This window comes from Aethalodelphis obliquidens, unplaced genomic scaffold (assembly GCF_003676395.1).
Source record: "Aethalodelphis obliquidens isolate GAN/ISIS:26980383/991018 unplaced genomic scaffold, ASM367639v1 scaffold3, whole genome shotgun sequence".
Classification (NCBI taxonomy): domain Eukaryota; kingdom Metazoa; phylum Chordata; class Mammalia; order Artiodactyla; family Delphinidae; genus Aethalodelphis; species Aethalodelphis obliquidens.
The window spans coordinates 43,297,251-43,311,830 of record NW_020837947.1 but is presented as its reverse complement, the minus strand read 5'-3'; positions in this window follow the sequence as shown (position 1 = coordinate 43,311,830).

The window sequence follows — 14,580 nt, the reverse complement described above, 5'->3', positions numbered from 1 at the left end:
GAGGGGCCACCCACTGCCATTTTTATGAAGAAAAGCCAGTTAAAACGGTAACCAAGATGGTCGTAAGTAGAAAAGAAACTGCATAATGCCAACTTTCAGTTAGTTGCCTCAAGGTGTAAAAGAGGCAAACGTTTTTTTTTCTATTTGCTTTGCCTTGTATAGTAGACTGAATAATGGCCCCCCCAAGATGTCCATGTCCTAACCTTCAAAACCTGTATGTTATCTTAGGTGGCAAGAGGGACTTTGCAGATTTGATTTGGTTAAGGAGCCGGAGATTGAAAGATTGTCCTGGATTATTCGGGTGGATGGATCCTGTGTAATTATGATGATAAGAAGGAGGCAGGAGTGTCAAGTGTGAGATGTGATGACCAGAGGAGAGGTGAGAAAGAGAAAGAAGAAAAAAACAGATTTGAAGATGGAGGAAGGAACGAAGATCCAAGGTATAAAGGTAACCTCTAGAAGCTGGAAAGGAAGGAAATAGATTTTCCCATAGAGCCTCCAAAGGAATGCAGCTGCGCCAGCACCTTGATTTCATCTAACCTCCAAAACTGTAAGATAATTACTTTGTGTAGTTTTAAGCTGTTAAGTTTGTCGTAATTTGTTACAACAGTATGAAATGAACACTCCTTGGGTTGAGGTTTGGTTGTGTCTATGTGTGGCTCAAGTTTTTCCTGGCAGCATCCCCTTCAACCTCACCATTGCTTCCCCTGAGGTCCTTCCCAACAGCTACAATGTATCATATCTTGAGTCTCTTTTTGGCTATCAAGTCCAGAAATATACTTAGGCAATATGTACACAGAAAGGCAAAGTTAAACCCAAAACCTACCATAAAATATGTTTGAGAAGACTGTGAACTCCAGGACAGGGTCATGGTTTTGTTTAGTACTGTTTACCTAGTGCCTGGTACACTGCCTTCCACAGTGTTGCATAGATTATTAGAATGTTAAACAAAGGAACAGATGCACAGAATACGGTTTCTTCTGCCTGCAGCTTGGTGCTTGCAGAAGTAAGGGGCACATGGGTTGTCACCCTGCTCTCCTCCCTGTCAGCCACCAGCAAACCGGAGGACTGCTCTACTGTCTTCAGTAACGAAATCCTAGTCAGAATGAATTTGGACATATGCATCAAAGCCTCAGAAAGCATAGAAAAACCACAGGGAAAACAGTTTTGTTTTACAAATAATGTATATTTGTGTAGTCACACTGTATGACAAACAAACACTGAAAGGACTGACATATTTGGGTGAGCTACATAGCAAAGCCTCAAACCACCAGCACTGTATTTCCAATTCTTCTCTCATTTCTGAACAAGCCAAGGTAATGATTCCAAGCCTTACTTCATTTCTGTCTGCAAGAAATGGATATGAGCCTGTAATGCATGGCTGAAATTACTTTTGTATAGATAAGAATGAATAATGAAATTTTCCACAAGGCCCACTTCTTCCTCATTACTATGAAATCATCCTCTGTCTTGGAACTAGAATAATTTAATTTGGCCTAAAGTGGAAGCTTTTATTACTAACATGCCTTCTGTTTTTGAGCAGAAGACAGTATCAGGCTTTGACCAGTACTAGAAGATGTGGCTTTATTTGTCCAAGTCACCATTATGATGTCCAAAAGTATAATTAATTAGTACTCTAACTGATAATGTTAGGAAAGACTCCAGTGATAGGTGGTGCATGTAAATGTAATCAGGACTGTGGTGAGTGTAATTTCCCCCAAAAGTATTGAGACACTTTGGGGGAACCCTTCCTTCTCTTATTGTCAGTACATTTGAAAAAGGCCATGATATGGGCTATTTGGTTGAATGAATCAGGAATGAGGACAAACTTAAATTTCTTCTAATTTTAATTATCTGAAAATCACAGTAGAGAAGTGATTGTGATTATAACTCTTTATTATAGAAGATGGAGGGCCGAGGTTATGATCACTTTGGAGTAAGTGCTCACTTTTGAATAAGAGAAGGGGCAGCTAGAAGCAAGGATTTAGAAGGAAAAGCAGATATGTGTGTTCTATGCCATTTCTTTTTTTAAAGAAAGCGTCTGCTTGTCAGAAGGAACTGTCTAGGATTTCAACCTGCACCAAGTCTCACATGCTAAAGGAGTTATTTTGCCATGCAGGGAAAAGAAATGTGGTTGCTATTTGCCACAGAAGATTGTACTTATTATAGTAGGGCTATTCCTTGTGAGTTCTTCCTTTTTTAACCTAAAACCTTAAAAGGGATATGTGTCTCTTTTATATGAGGCAGGTTATCCTGCTCTCTGAAACACACTCTATTTGGGCAGATACTACCCATTCTGTAAGACCTCACCACAAACCTTTCTTGCTTTAGATTGTGCTAGGCATTTTACATGCATTAAATTGTCAAACATTATAGAAGAGGAAACAATAATGCTGAGAGGTTAACTGCCTTAACCAAGGTCATACGCTACATTTTGCCTCCCTGTCCCTAACTCTAACCCTAAGGTAGAGTTCCTTTACCACTCTACCACTCCTCTTCTGAACTTCTGCAACTCTCATGAGCTGTGCCATGCAATTTAGATGTAATTATACTCTTCCTCTTAGTGACCCTGGTTGTTTCATACATGTCAGTCTCATCATCTCAGCATCCCAGCATCATCCCATGAGATAGGAGCCCAGTTGCTTCTTCCTTTGTATTTACTCAACATAGCATGGAGCTGAGATTTTGGTAGATTCTTAAGGATATTTGTTGATTTGAATAAATTAAAACCTTGATGATCTTACAAAAACTAACAGTGTGTCTGTACTGCTTTACATTTTACTTGATGAGGGAATATATTTTGGTTATGTTTCATATATTACCTTCTTGCACTTTGGAATCTAAGATGTATTTGTACACTACAGAGCAGTTGTGGGGCAGTTGGCAATAAACCCCACTACCCCAAGGAATCTAATATATTCTAATATGGTTCTGTGAGGAAACGTTCACACAACTATGAAATTATTCTCCATATTTCAAGGAATCATTGATTCTTCAGGAAAGATTTCTCGGATGGTAATGATTTTAGCAGAAGTTCAGACATCTTTGTTTTGCAGAATGATATATTTTATGCTTGTAATTAATGAAGCTTTCACATATTTACTGCTTCTGAGGTACCAGTCACTGTTGTAAACACCATCCCATTGTATCATTTAGTTCTCATAAGAACCCTGTTGAGGTAATGCTGTTATGAACTTCATTTTACCCACTAGGGAAATGAGGCAGAGACTGAGTCACTCAAAATTACCTACAAAATGATAGACCCATGATTTAAATCCGGATAGTTTGACTCAAGAGATCATGCTCTCTGAACAAAATGAGAAGTCACTTCTTAAAATAAGAGCATAAACTGTCCTCTCTTAGTGTTAAATTAATATGCAATTTTATGCCTCCTCCCCCATTTCCTTATCCACAAGCATATTAATATTTGTTAGGTAAGTGCCCAAGAATTTGATTTCTGTTTAGAGGAAAACCAGTTATTCGTGATACCTAAATTCAGTATTTTCTAAACCCTATCAGACCCAATGTCACCCTTTTATAACATTCTAATAGTCATTACTTTCTTGAAATTCATGGATAATGTAATCCACCTACACATATAAATACAAAAACATCAATATAATGACGACCTGATATAAAAGAGAAATAAAAGTAATTTATAATAGTATCTGTTTCAACGTGTAAAGGCATTAACATGCCTAAGCTATAAGAAATGACAAAGTAGTTAGAAAGTTACACCTGTTGCTCTAATCACCATGGATGGAGACTGATACAGGTAGGTTTTCCTGGTGGCTCAGATATCATCAGTAGCATTATTTTTGGTGATGAGATTTTCTGAAATGGTGACTAAATCTTGGTTAAGTTCTGGAAAAGTTCCCCTCGCTTGCCCAGCTCTGTAGTTCTTCCATTGTAAGAAATACGTTTTCACGTCTCTGAAAGCAGGGTGTGTTTTATAAGCACTGTCAGCCAGGTGTCAGTAATGATCATTGTTACTGTCATTGCCTGAACATATGCAAACCGGGTTACTGTTACCGATTTCATTTCCAGACAGACTCTTTGAAGACCATGTGAAGAATGGTTATAACCGCTAGTTGTTACTATGTCCTAATGCCCCATCTCCTTCTCAAGCCCCTCAGCTCTTACCCTTAGCAGGATACAAGTCAAGTGTCATTTCTTCCATGAAGCTTTCACTGACTACTTTAATCCACATGGATGTCTTTCTCCTCTGAAAACTTTCCATCAATATCTTTGGAAGGCTCAAAAAGTGCCAAAATCAAAACATACGAAATTGGTGTCAGTGGCTTTGAAGAAAACCTGGACACGAGTTGAGCACTGTTTTAAGAAATACAGCATCATCAAAATACTCGATAGCAAGAGAATAATTTTGTTTTGAAAAACATGGATGTTGACAACTCTGAGTCAAAAATTTTCTGAATATAAAGAAGTTTTAGAAATACCTTCATTTATTTTGCTTTTTTTTTCTTTTATATGTGTCCAGGTGTGTTTGACTTGTGTCTAAATATGTCTAAAGGAGCCCTTTAAATAGAGATAAAATTATGTATAAGAATGCATTGTGTCATAGTTTATTGGCAATGTTTTTCTTCCCTTTTCTCTGTCTTCCTCTCATTCTTGGTGATATTTAAGTAATATTATGTTTTACAACTGACAGTGTTTTGTCAGATGAAATGCCATAGTTTCCTTCCTGGAAAATTCATTGTATAGTAAAACAGTGCAAACATATTTTGTTTTTATATGTAAAATTATGTTAAATTCCAGGCTCAGATAGATAAATATAAATGGGTTTCCCTCCCAGAAATAGACCAGTGTCTTGTTGATGAGGACTTCCTGCGTGATATCTAGCATCCCTGGCCCACCTAATGAAAGCCAATAACAACCTCCATTCTTTGTAATATCTAAAACTCACCTCCACAAATTTCCGAGAGACCCCTTAGGAAGGTATCGCTTCTACAGAGATTTTCTCCTTTGAATACTTGGGGGTACGGTATTCCCATCGCTTTTCACTAGAGGGAGCAACTCGTCTCTAAGAAAGTGGTATATCTAGTCTATGATGGAAGAACTTTGGAATGGTCTCTCACTATAAATGAAATACTCTTGTAATTGAGATTGAATCATAATCTTTTATTCCCTCTAAGCTGTAATCGTTACAAGTTAGTTTTCTCACACAGGCTTAGGTTTGTTATAATGGCTTCCCATAATCAAATCAGGCCAAAGTATCTCATATGACCCTGCCTACTCTGACAAGGCCCCTACCCTGTATTACAGAAGTCATGGACCCAGTTTCAAGTTCCAGCTCTGCCACTAACTGGCTGTTTGACCTGGACAAGTAACTTCATCTTTCTGAGTCACAGCCTCCTCATAGATAAAATAGAGATTATAATACATGCTTTAGAGGCCTATTAAAAAGATGAAATAAGATACTGTAAAATATTTAACATTATAAGCTTTCAATGAATAGAAGCTGGTACTATTATTTGTATTGTTTTTATGCTAAAACTTACATACATTAAACTATTGTCCATGGTATAGTAACTGGGTACTAAATTCCATTATAAAACAGATAAGTGTTTAGGAGTTCAGAGGAGAAAGACATCCATGTGGATTAAAGTAGTCAGTGAAAGCTTCATGGAAGAAACGACACTTGACTTGTATCCTGCTATGGGTAAGAGCTGAGGGGCTTGAGAAGGAGATGGGGCATTAGGACATAGTAAGCATACTTGTCCACTACTCCAGTTATTTCAACATACATTCTAGACCTGCACTGTCCAATATAATGGTCATTAGCCACATGTAGCTATTTAAATTTAAATTAATTAAAATAAAAAATTCATTTAATCAGTCACACCACATTTCAGGTTCTCAGTAGCAACATCTGGCTAGTGGCTACTGTATTGGACAGTGTGTAACATTTCATTGTGGCAGAAAGTTATATTGGACAATGCTGTACTAGACATACAGCGCCGTCAGGTGGTAGAAAAAAGGCTTGCTAGAATTAAAATGCCATACCACAGAGAGAGGCTTATGCTTCATAAAGTTCTTAGGAAAAAAATATTTATTAAAATTCATGCTTTCAGTTAACTTTTTTAGCAAAAATTGTGTGTGTTTATATTGGGAGTAAGTATTCTCACTGGAAGTACTTATGTACTGGCTCACTTAATATCAAAAAGATCATCCAAATATTATGCAACCCACATCCTTCACTATAAACCTTACAGATTTAAAATAATTTACCAAAGTGAGCCATTACCCTTCAGAGAAAGGACTGAAGCTAAATGAATCAAATTCAGAAAGAGTTAGTTGAAAAATTTGTGTAATTACATTAGTCATTTAAATAACCCATAAAATGTGTTCTTGGTGAATGAACTCCTACTGTATTTTTAGTAAGATGAAAAAAATTTTAATAAAATGAAAAAAATAATTAATGGAAATAGTTATGTAGATTTTAAAATTTTTACTATGAATCTTAGGGATTTGTTTGGTACAATACCGAAAATTGACAGTAAAGCCCATTGAATAAACATGATTTTTATATTTGAAAGCATCTCAAACTCCTAAGGTTAAGAAATTTCATACAAGGGAAAATATTTCTTTGCCTTTTCTAGATAAACTCTTTAAACATTGTTCCCATGAATTTGTGCTGTGGCTGTTAATTAAAACTCCAGAGCTCATATATAAGTTACAAAAATATCAGTAATTTTTTAGAGTACAGTCCCACGGTCAAAGAACCTTATTGGAACAACCAGACTGTCATGATGAAAAACAGCCCTCTTGTTTTAAAGCAAGTTTCATCAAGGTCATTTATACTTTGCACATAAAAATTAATTCAATATGAAAAGTTCGTATTATAGTGTCTAACTTGATACTTTGGTTTTCTTTCATAACACTTCATCTGTTACCTGAGAACTCTGCCTTGTGAATTCTTTGGCTCTAAGACTATATTACAACTTCCTTGAGTTTGTAAGCAATCCATTCTGTGCACATCTGTCTTAAAAATGTAAATGGTTGATTTGGAAGGAGACCATCATTCATTCATTTGATCATTAATAGAAATTAGCTCATCTTCCTGTATGACATAGGTAGAATTCACCTTATTGGAAAGATCAGGAAATCTCAGAGACATCAAGTGACTTGCCTAAAGTTATATAGCTAGTAAGTAATATAGTGTGGATATAAACCCAGTTTGGCTGACTTCCAAGCTCTTTCCACTATGCCATGTTGCTTTTCTGATTTTTTTAAATCTTTGACGGTAACCAGGGAACTCAAGGACTATTGGCTCTTTCCTGATAACTGCTTTTTCCAGGGTTTATATTTTCAGTGCCCACCACCCAGAGTATCATCCTACAGTGTTGCCTGCATTGATTGAATGATTACAGACTGAAATCCAGCTTTAACAACCATGGCAACCGTAATGTATTAATCTAAACAGAACATACGGCTTTTAGGAGACAAGTGCCCTCAGTGGAAGCATTTATTAAATGTGGGACAGATTTAAGAAACAGTACCGCCTGCTACTGCTGATATTTGTAACTTAACAGCATTTCCAGATTCTTAGACGTGGGGTTCAAAGAGTTCATTTGCAATAAATGAACTCAAGGGTAAAAAGAGCTCTGCCTGTAAATATTTCATTAGTTTTCACTGTACTATACTCAGGGGGAAATTTTGAAAGTAAAGGTTTGTTATCAGGAAATGCATGAACTCCAGTTTGAAAATAATTCTAACTTACCCTGAGAAAAGAGTGGTAATCTGCATCCTTCCCACTTAGCATTTCATCTGCCCATATATAGTCTCTAATTATTGGAAACATTTCCCTGATTGTAAAAACCGAACAGGATCATCTTAACTGCTTTCTTCTCTCCCAAAGAGAGAAAGTGTTCTGGGTTTATCCCCAGTGGAATTGCTGATGAAATGCTGATCCTAGAACTAATACTAATTAGTTACTAATACAAAAAAGTAAACAGAGCACCCAATCTAAATTTGCTAAATTTTCTAGTCACCATTCTGGTCTGCATTGTCTTTTGGAGCACAGTAGATTGGACGCATAGATTGGAGACCTGACCACTCTATTTGGTCTTTCTAAACTGTAAACTCAAAACATATTTGTTGGTGTTTACTATATGCAGGACACCAAACTGTGTGATAGGATTCAAAGATCTGAAGGATGTGAACTTTGTTCATTAGGAATTTATGCCATCGTGGAGAAGATAGAGAAGTAGATAATTATAATACCAGATGATAAATGCAGCAAGAGTGGTGTGAGCCAAGGGCTGTGGATTCACAGAACAGGAAGTTTATGTTCCTGTAATTGACAAGAGAGCTGTGTAAGAATTCACAGAGGAGACAGTTTTGAGATGAGTCCTAATAGAAAAATAGGATTATAACAAGAAGAGGGAGAGAGAGAATTTCAGGCTGAAGAAATACCCTGAGCAAAGACCTGGGACTCAAGTAGGAGCTCAGACAGCTTGGGGAATGGCTGAAAGAGAGGGCAGTTAGTTGGGGGTGGGGGTGATGATTCAATAAAATGGAGTCTAATGACTAACAGTCTCTTATATACTTGTGTGTATAATATACATTATTATATGCATATAGTGTATATATGCATTTTAAAACCCTGTGAATATTAGAGGATATTGGAGGTCTTTAAACAGGGGACTAACATACATTATATCAGATAATAACTTAATTGCCAAGAAAACGGCTTGAAGCTTGTATGGTTCAAGGCTGGGAGATCAGTTGTGAAATGTTGAAATGATTCAGACAAGGATTAATGAATATATCTTTAGAAATGTGGTAGTAACAGAACAGATGACTTCAGAGAAATAATAAAAGAACTGATTAAAAAACTAGATATGAAGGTGGGCAAGGGGTTGAGGAAGATTGATTTGTTTTAGTTTGGACCACAGGGCTGGGTGGAAATGTAAGTTATGAAATATAGGCAGAGGGTCAGGTTTTGACGAGAGGGGAGAAATCATGAGTTCAGCTATGGACAAGGAGAATTTTGTTGTCAATCTGAGGTGGCCCTTTGGAGATACGGGAAGATAAATTCGGGCATTTGTAGGTCAGGAGAAGAGTGTGTTCTACAGGTAGATTGGGACCTCAGTGTATGGGTGATAGTTGAAACTATCAGAGAGGATGAGAACACCAGAAAGACATGTAGAAGGAGAGGAAAGGAGAGCCAAGAATAGAACTCTGGAACACCAACATGAGAGAGACAGGTGAGGTGGAACAAGCAGAGAAAAATTGAGAAATAGCTATTAGAGGTAGGAGAAGAACCAGAAGAGAGTGTTGTCCCAGAAGGCAAGGGAGAAATGGACTTCAGGAAACCAGGGTTAAGAGGATGCAGTCATGTTGAGTGAGATGAAGACTGGGAAGAAAAGTTCCTGAACTGGGCAACCGTGTGGGCATGGGTGTCTTTAGGGAGGACAGTTTGAGAAGAGTGGAGGGCAGGATGGTTACAGAGTTGAGGAGTGAATGAGAAATGAAGAAATATAGCTAGCATGCGAGGCCAGTTCTTTCATAATTGGCAGTTCAGAAAAGGAGAAAGACTATGTGATTGATTCAGGGAGATGTTGGGTTGAAGGAAGAAAGTTTCTAAGAAGTGGAATTAAAGGAAGTCCTAATCATATATCCTTACTAAAGTAGGGATAGACCAGATGTCTTAATCATTTAGGCGCTATAACAAAGGACTATAGGCTAGGTGGCTTGTAAACAACAGAAATGTATTTCTTTTAGTGCTAGGGGCTGAAAGTCTGAGATCAGGGCGCTAGCATGGTTGAGCTTGGTGAGAGCCCTCTTCCCATTTGCAGACTGCCGACTTCTCACTGTATCCTCATATGATGGAAAGAAGGCAAGAGCTCTCTGGAGTCCCTTTTATAAGGGCACTAAGACCATTCATGAGAGCTCCACCTTCATGTCCTAATTACCTTCCAGAAGCCCCACCTCCTAACACCATCACTTTAGGGGTTAGGATTTAAACATATGAATTTTGGGGGACACAAACATTCAATCCATTGCATCAGCCCCCCTCCACACAAAAATGGAAACAAACTAAAAGGCAGTAGAAGAAAAGTTGGATAAATTATGGCATGTTCAAATAATTGAATATTACATAACCTTTAAAGGAATAAAATGGATCCAAAGCAGTGACTTTGAAAAGTATCCATGTTAAATTAGAAAGATACAAAAAACATTGTAGATAAATATATCATAATTGTATTTTAATAAATAATATAAGTTGATACCCATATATCTATATAAACATGGAAAATATTTGGAAAGGATGTGTACCCAGCTGCCAACAGTAGTGGTCTCCAGGGAAATGGGGATGAGAAAAGGAAAAGCGTTCTTTAACTCCTTGCTTCCTGCAATTTTAAAGAGGGGTGGTGACATTAGAATAACATTTGCACTTTTAATTTAAAATATTTTTCAAACAACATTAAAGAAAACCCTCTCATAAAATGATGAAATAATTTAACTTTATATGATCAAATACAGAGTTTAGTATTCACTCAAAAGAAGAAAACACCATAAACTAACATATTTGCTATGATAATTTTTTGGATTGGTATTTAAAGGCTGAAGCAAAAACACTTGCTCAAAATGTGATACTGATTTCAAGGTAAATGGAGGATTTTTTTTTTTTTTTTTTTTTTGCTTAAATTTGGAAGATGAGGCCAATAATAGGTTAGAGAGTAATTTAAAACAACTGGAACTCAATCAGAAACTTAATTCGCTGAGATGAACCTCTGTATTATGGAGTATTGGTTGCTTTAACGAATGAGCCAGAAGTGACCTTGGTGATTTATTTGGTAGTAATTCTTATCTGAAGTACTGTATATCTTTTAAAATATACCTATGTTAGTCAGTGTTCTCCAGAGAAACAGAAACATCAGGAGGTAGCTATAGACATGTTTATTTGGGGGAATTGGCTTACGTGATTATGGAAGCTGAGAAGTCCCACAATCTGCCATCTGCAAGCTGGAGACCCAGGAAAGCCAGTTGCTTAATTCAGTCTGAGTCCAAAGGCCTGAGAACCAGGGGAGTGGATGGTGTAAATCCCAGTCCAAGGGCTGAAGAATATGAGATGTCCCAGCTCAAGCATGAGGCCCGGGAAAAAGAGTGAATTCCTTCTTCCTCTCCCTGTTGTTCTATTCAGGCTCTCCATGGATTGGATGAGGCCCACTCACATTAGGGAGGGCAATCTATTTCACTGAGTTCATCGATTCAGATATTAATCTCATTCAGAAATGCCCTTCACAGAAACACCCAGAAACAATGTTTAGTCAAGCAGTGCAGTCAAAAGACACATAAAATTAACTGTCACAATATGCAAGTTAGTAATTAGTGAATAGTTAATAAGTATGTCTATTTTTTATAAAAAGTTATTTTATATGGAAGGCTTAGAAGTGAGATGCTGCAGTTAGCAAAAACACAGCTAGCTTCCAAGTTAAAAATTATTTATTAGAATTTCATTGCAGGTGACTGATTCCTTTTAAAATATAAAGGCTCCTGCGCTTCCCTGGTGGCGCAGTGGTTGAGAGTCCGACTGCCGATGCAGGGGACATGGGTTCATGCCCCGGTCCGGGAAGATCCCACATGCCACGGAGTGGCTAGGCCCGTGAGCCATGGCCGCTGAGCCTGCGCGTCCGGAGCCTGTGTTCCGCAACGGGAGAGGCCACAACAGTGAGAGGCCTGCGTACCGCAAAAAAAAAAAAAATAATAAAATAAAATAAAATATAAAGGCTCCTGTATTTATACGCTAGTTAAAGTAATGTAAATAACTAAACCAACCTTCTTAGATTGAACTTTGGGATCTAAATGTATTAATAGAAGTGTTAAGGAATAGGAAAGCCCTAAATAGGGGACTTGAAAAGCTTTAGGGTGCAAGAGTCCTTGAGGACTGAGAGTAGATGGAAGAAGTATTTGTAGATGGAGGTAAGATGTCAGTGAAAAGACCTGAGAGCTAATACCTTACTCATGGTGTTAGAGGTAGTTGAGCAAGTCAGAACCTCAGCCCAGAGTCTATTCAGTGGTCGCTGGCCCCATCTTGAGGCCAGAGGAAGAATATAAGGAAAAGAGGAGACTGGAGCATAACAAGTCCCTCCCCTAATCTTCTCCCACCCCATCTTTATTAACAGCTACCAATGCAGAATAAAATAATATATGCAGAACGTACCCTCTCAGAACCTGGAGGTATGTTGAAATGAATTGAATACCAACTACTTATTGAGCACTTCCCAGTAAGTAAGTGTAGGTGTGGAGGCTTCCAGGATAAAGACACTGTTCCTGCTCGAGAGATTATCCAATGGGATGGAGGACATTACACTGCAGTTTGAAAAGGTGAATGTTAGGCATGTTTTACCAAGTACAGTCTGAGTGCTGAGCACAGGGGAAAGACCTAGTGATTGCCTGGGGGGCTTGGAAAGAGTTTTATAGAAGAGGGGACACGAGCTGGGACTTGAAGGAAGAAGAAAGGTGTTAGAGGAGAGGATGGGAAATGGGCAAGTATAGACAAAGTTGAGTGGCATGGGCAGGGGGAAGAAGAGGGAGGGAAGAAGGCTGGAATGTGAGTTGTGCTGTATTTGGGGGGCTTTGAGGCTCACTGTGAAGTACTGTGTTCTGCCATCGGCGTCCTATTGAACTCTGACAGCATGCATTTATTTTTTCCTGTTTAAAATTTGCAGACTTTATCCCAAACATTTTTTAATTTCAGGGTCTTTATATAAGATGAGATGTGATTCAATGGCTAAATTAGCCAGTGTGTAGAAAGGGAAGGCAGGAAACTCCACATGGAAAATAAAATATAACTGCCTTAATTTAAATATTTAAACAAGAAAAGCTTTTAGGTTTTCAGAAAACAATAATTTATCTCCTGGAAATTGGTATGTTTTTTGATACCATTAGTTTCAGTTATTTTTCAATGCATGACTAAACCCTGGAACAGAACAATTTTAACTCAAAGCTACAAATGGATTTACTTAAGGGGAATAAGAAAATTTACTTAAGGGGAATAAGAAAATTTACTTAAGGGGAATAAGTTGCATTTTATTTTCATTCTAAAAATAGCTAGAACATTATCATTAGAAACCTCTTTAGAAGGGGAATTCCGTAAACTAGGACTCCACTGATGAAAAATTTTCCATAATCTCATCAGTTTTGCTTTTTCTTAGCAAACCATCTCTTCATGATTATTGTAAACCAATGATAAACAAGGTATATTAGAGTTATACTTACAATGTGTAAGACAGATAAGCCCTTTCATTCAATCTCATCAATCTTGGAAACATTTTTTCAGTAAAGAAATATTTCTGAAATCTCTAGTATGTTCTAGGTACTGGGGATATAGCTTTGAATAAGGCAGGCCAAATCCCTGACTATTAGGAGTTTACTTTCTGGTGTGCAGAGAGAGACAATAAATATAAAAACATATAAAAAAGTAATCAGGATGACTGTTAAATGCTCTAAAGAAAGTCAGTTTCAAAAGTGATTAAGGCTGGGACTTCCCTGGTGGCGCAGTGGTTAAGAATCCGCCTGCCAATGCAAGGGATACAGGTTCGATCCCTGGTCCGGGAAGATCCCACATGCCGCGGAGCAACTAAGCCCATGCGCCACGACTTCTGAAGCCTGCGCACCTGGAGCCCATGCTCCGCAACAAGAGAAGCCCGCACACCACAAAGAAGAGTAACCCCTGCTCGCCGCAACTAGAGAAAGCCCACGCGCAGCAAAGAAGACCCAATGCAGCCAAAATTTTTAAAAAAGTGATTAGGGCTAAAGTAGTAAGAAGAGGCCTTTGTGTGGAGGTGATTTTTGAGTTAGAACTGAATGGTGAGAAGGTGGGAAAAGCATTATTAACAGAAGGAACAAAAGAGCTAAGATTGAGACAAGTCTAATCAACAAAGAGTAGGTGTCTCGAGTAGTAAACTAACTTTACTGAGGAGGTGAAGTCAGAGAGGTGGGGTAGGCAGACCATGCAAGGCTTTGACGGCTGTAAGGAAGCTGGATTCTATTCTGTGATGAGAACCTCTGAGTTTTTGGTAGGGTAAGGATGACATAATTGGATTCATGCTTTGGAAAAATCATTTGGGGATGTTACCATTTTTACCTGGGGTTTTTCTTTGGTGTTATTAAGTCTTTTAGCTAATGCAGCAGCTACAGCAGCATGTATTTAAGTTACTTTAGAATGTGAGTGAGTTGCTTCCTTTTTCCTAAATGAGTCAGAAGACATTATAAGCAGAGAAGACATAATTCATAAATATATAGATGTAGATAGATCTAGATTAGGTATAGGGATAGGGGTAGAGATAAAGACAGAGATGAGACAGAGACAGAGAGATGAGGGAGGTTCCTCTCATTCAACTTGTACCGAATAAAATCTCCAAAATTTGAACAAAACCATTCACAACTCTTTTTTTTTCTCACCTAAGAGGTCCAAGGTAATCTTTCAGTGGATATCTTTAATAGTTATTAATGTCGAAATAAGTTCCATAGTATACTGTGAATATTGAAGTTGAGAAAGTAAAATTAACATGGTCTAAAAGAAAGTTAGCACATTTTGCTGTTTTCTGA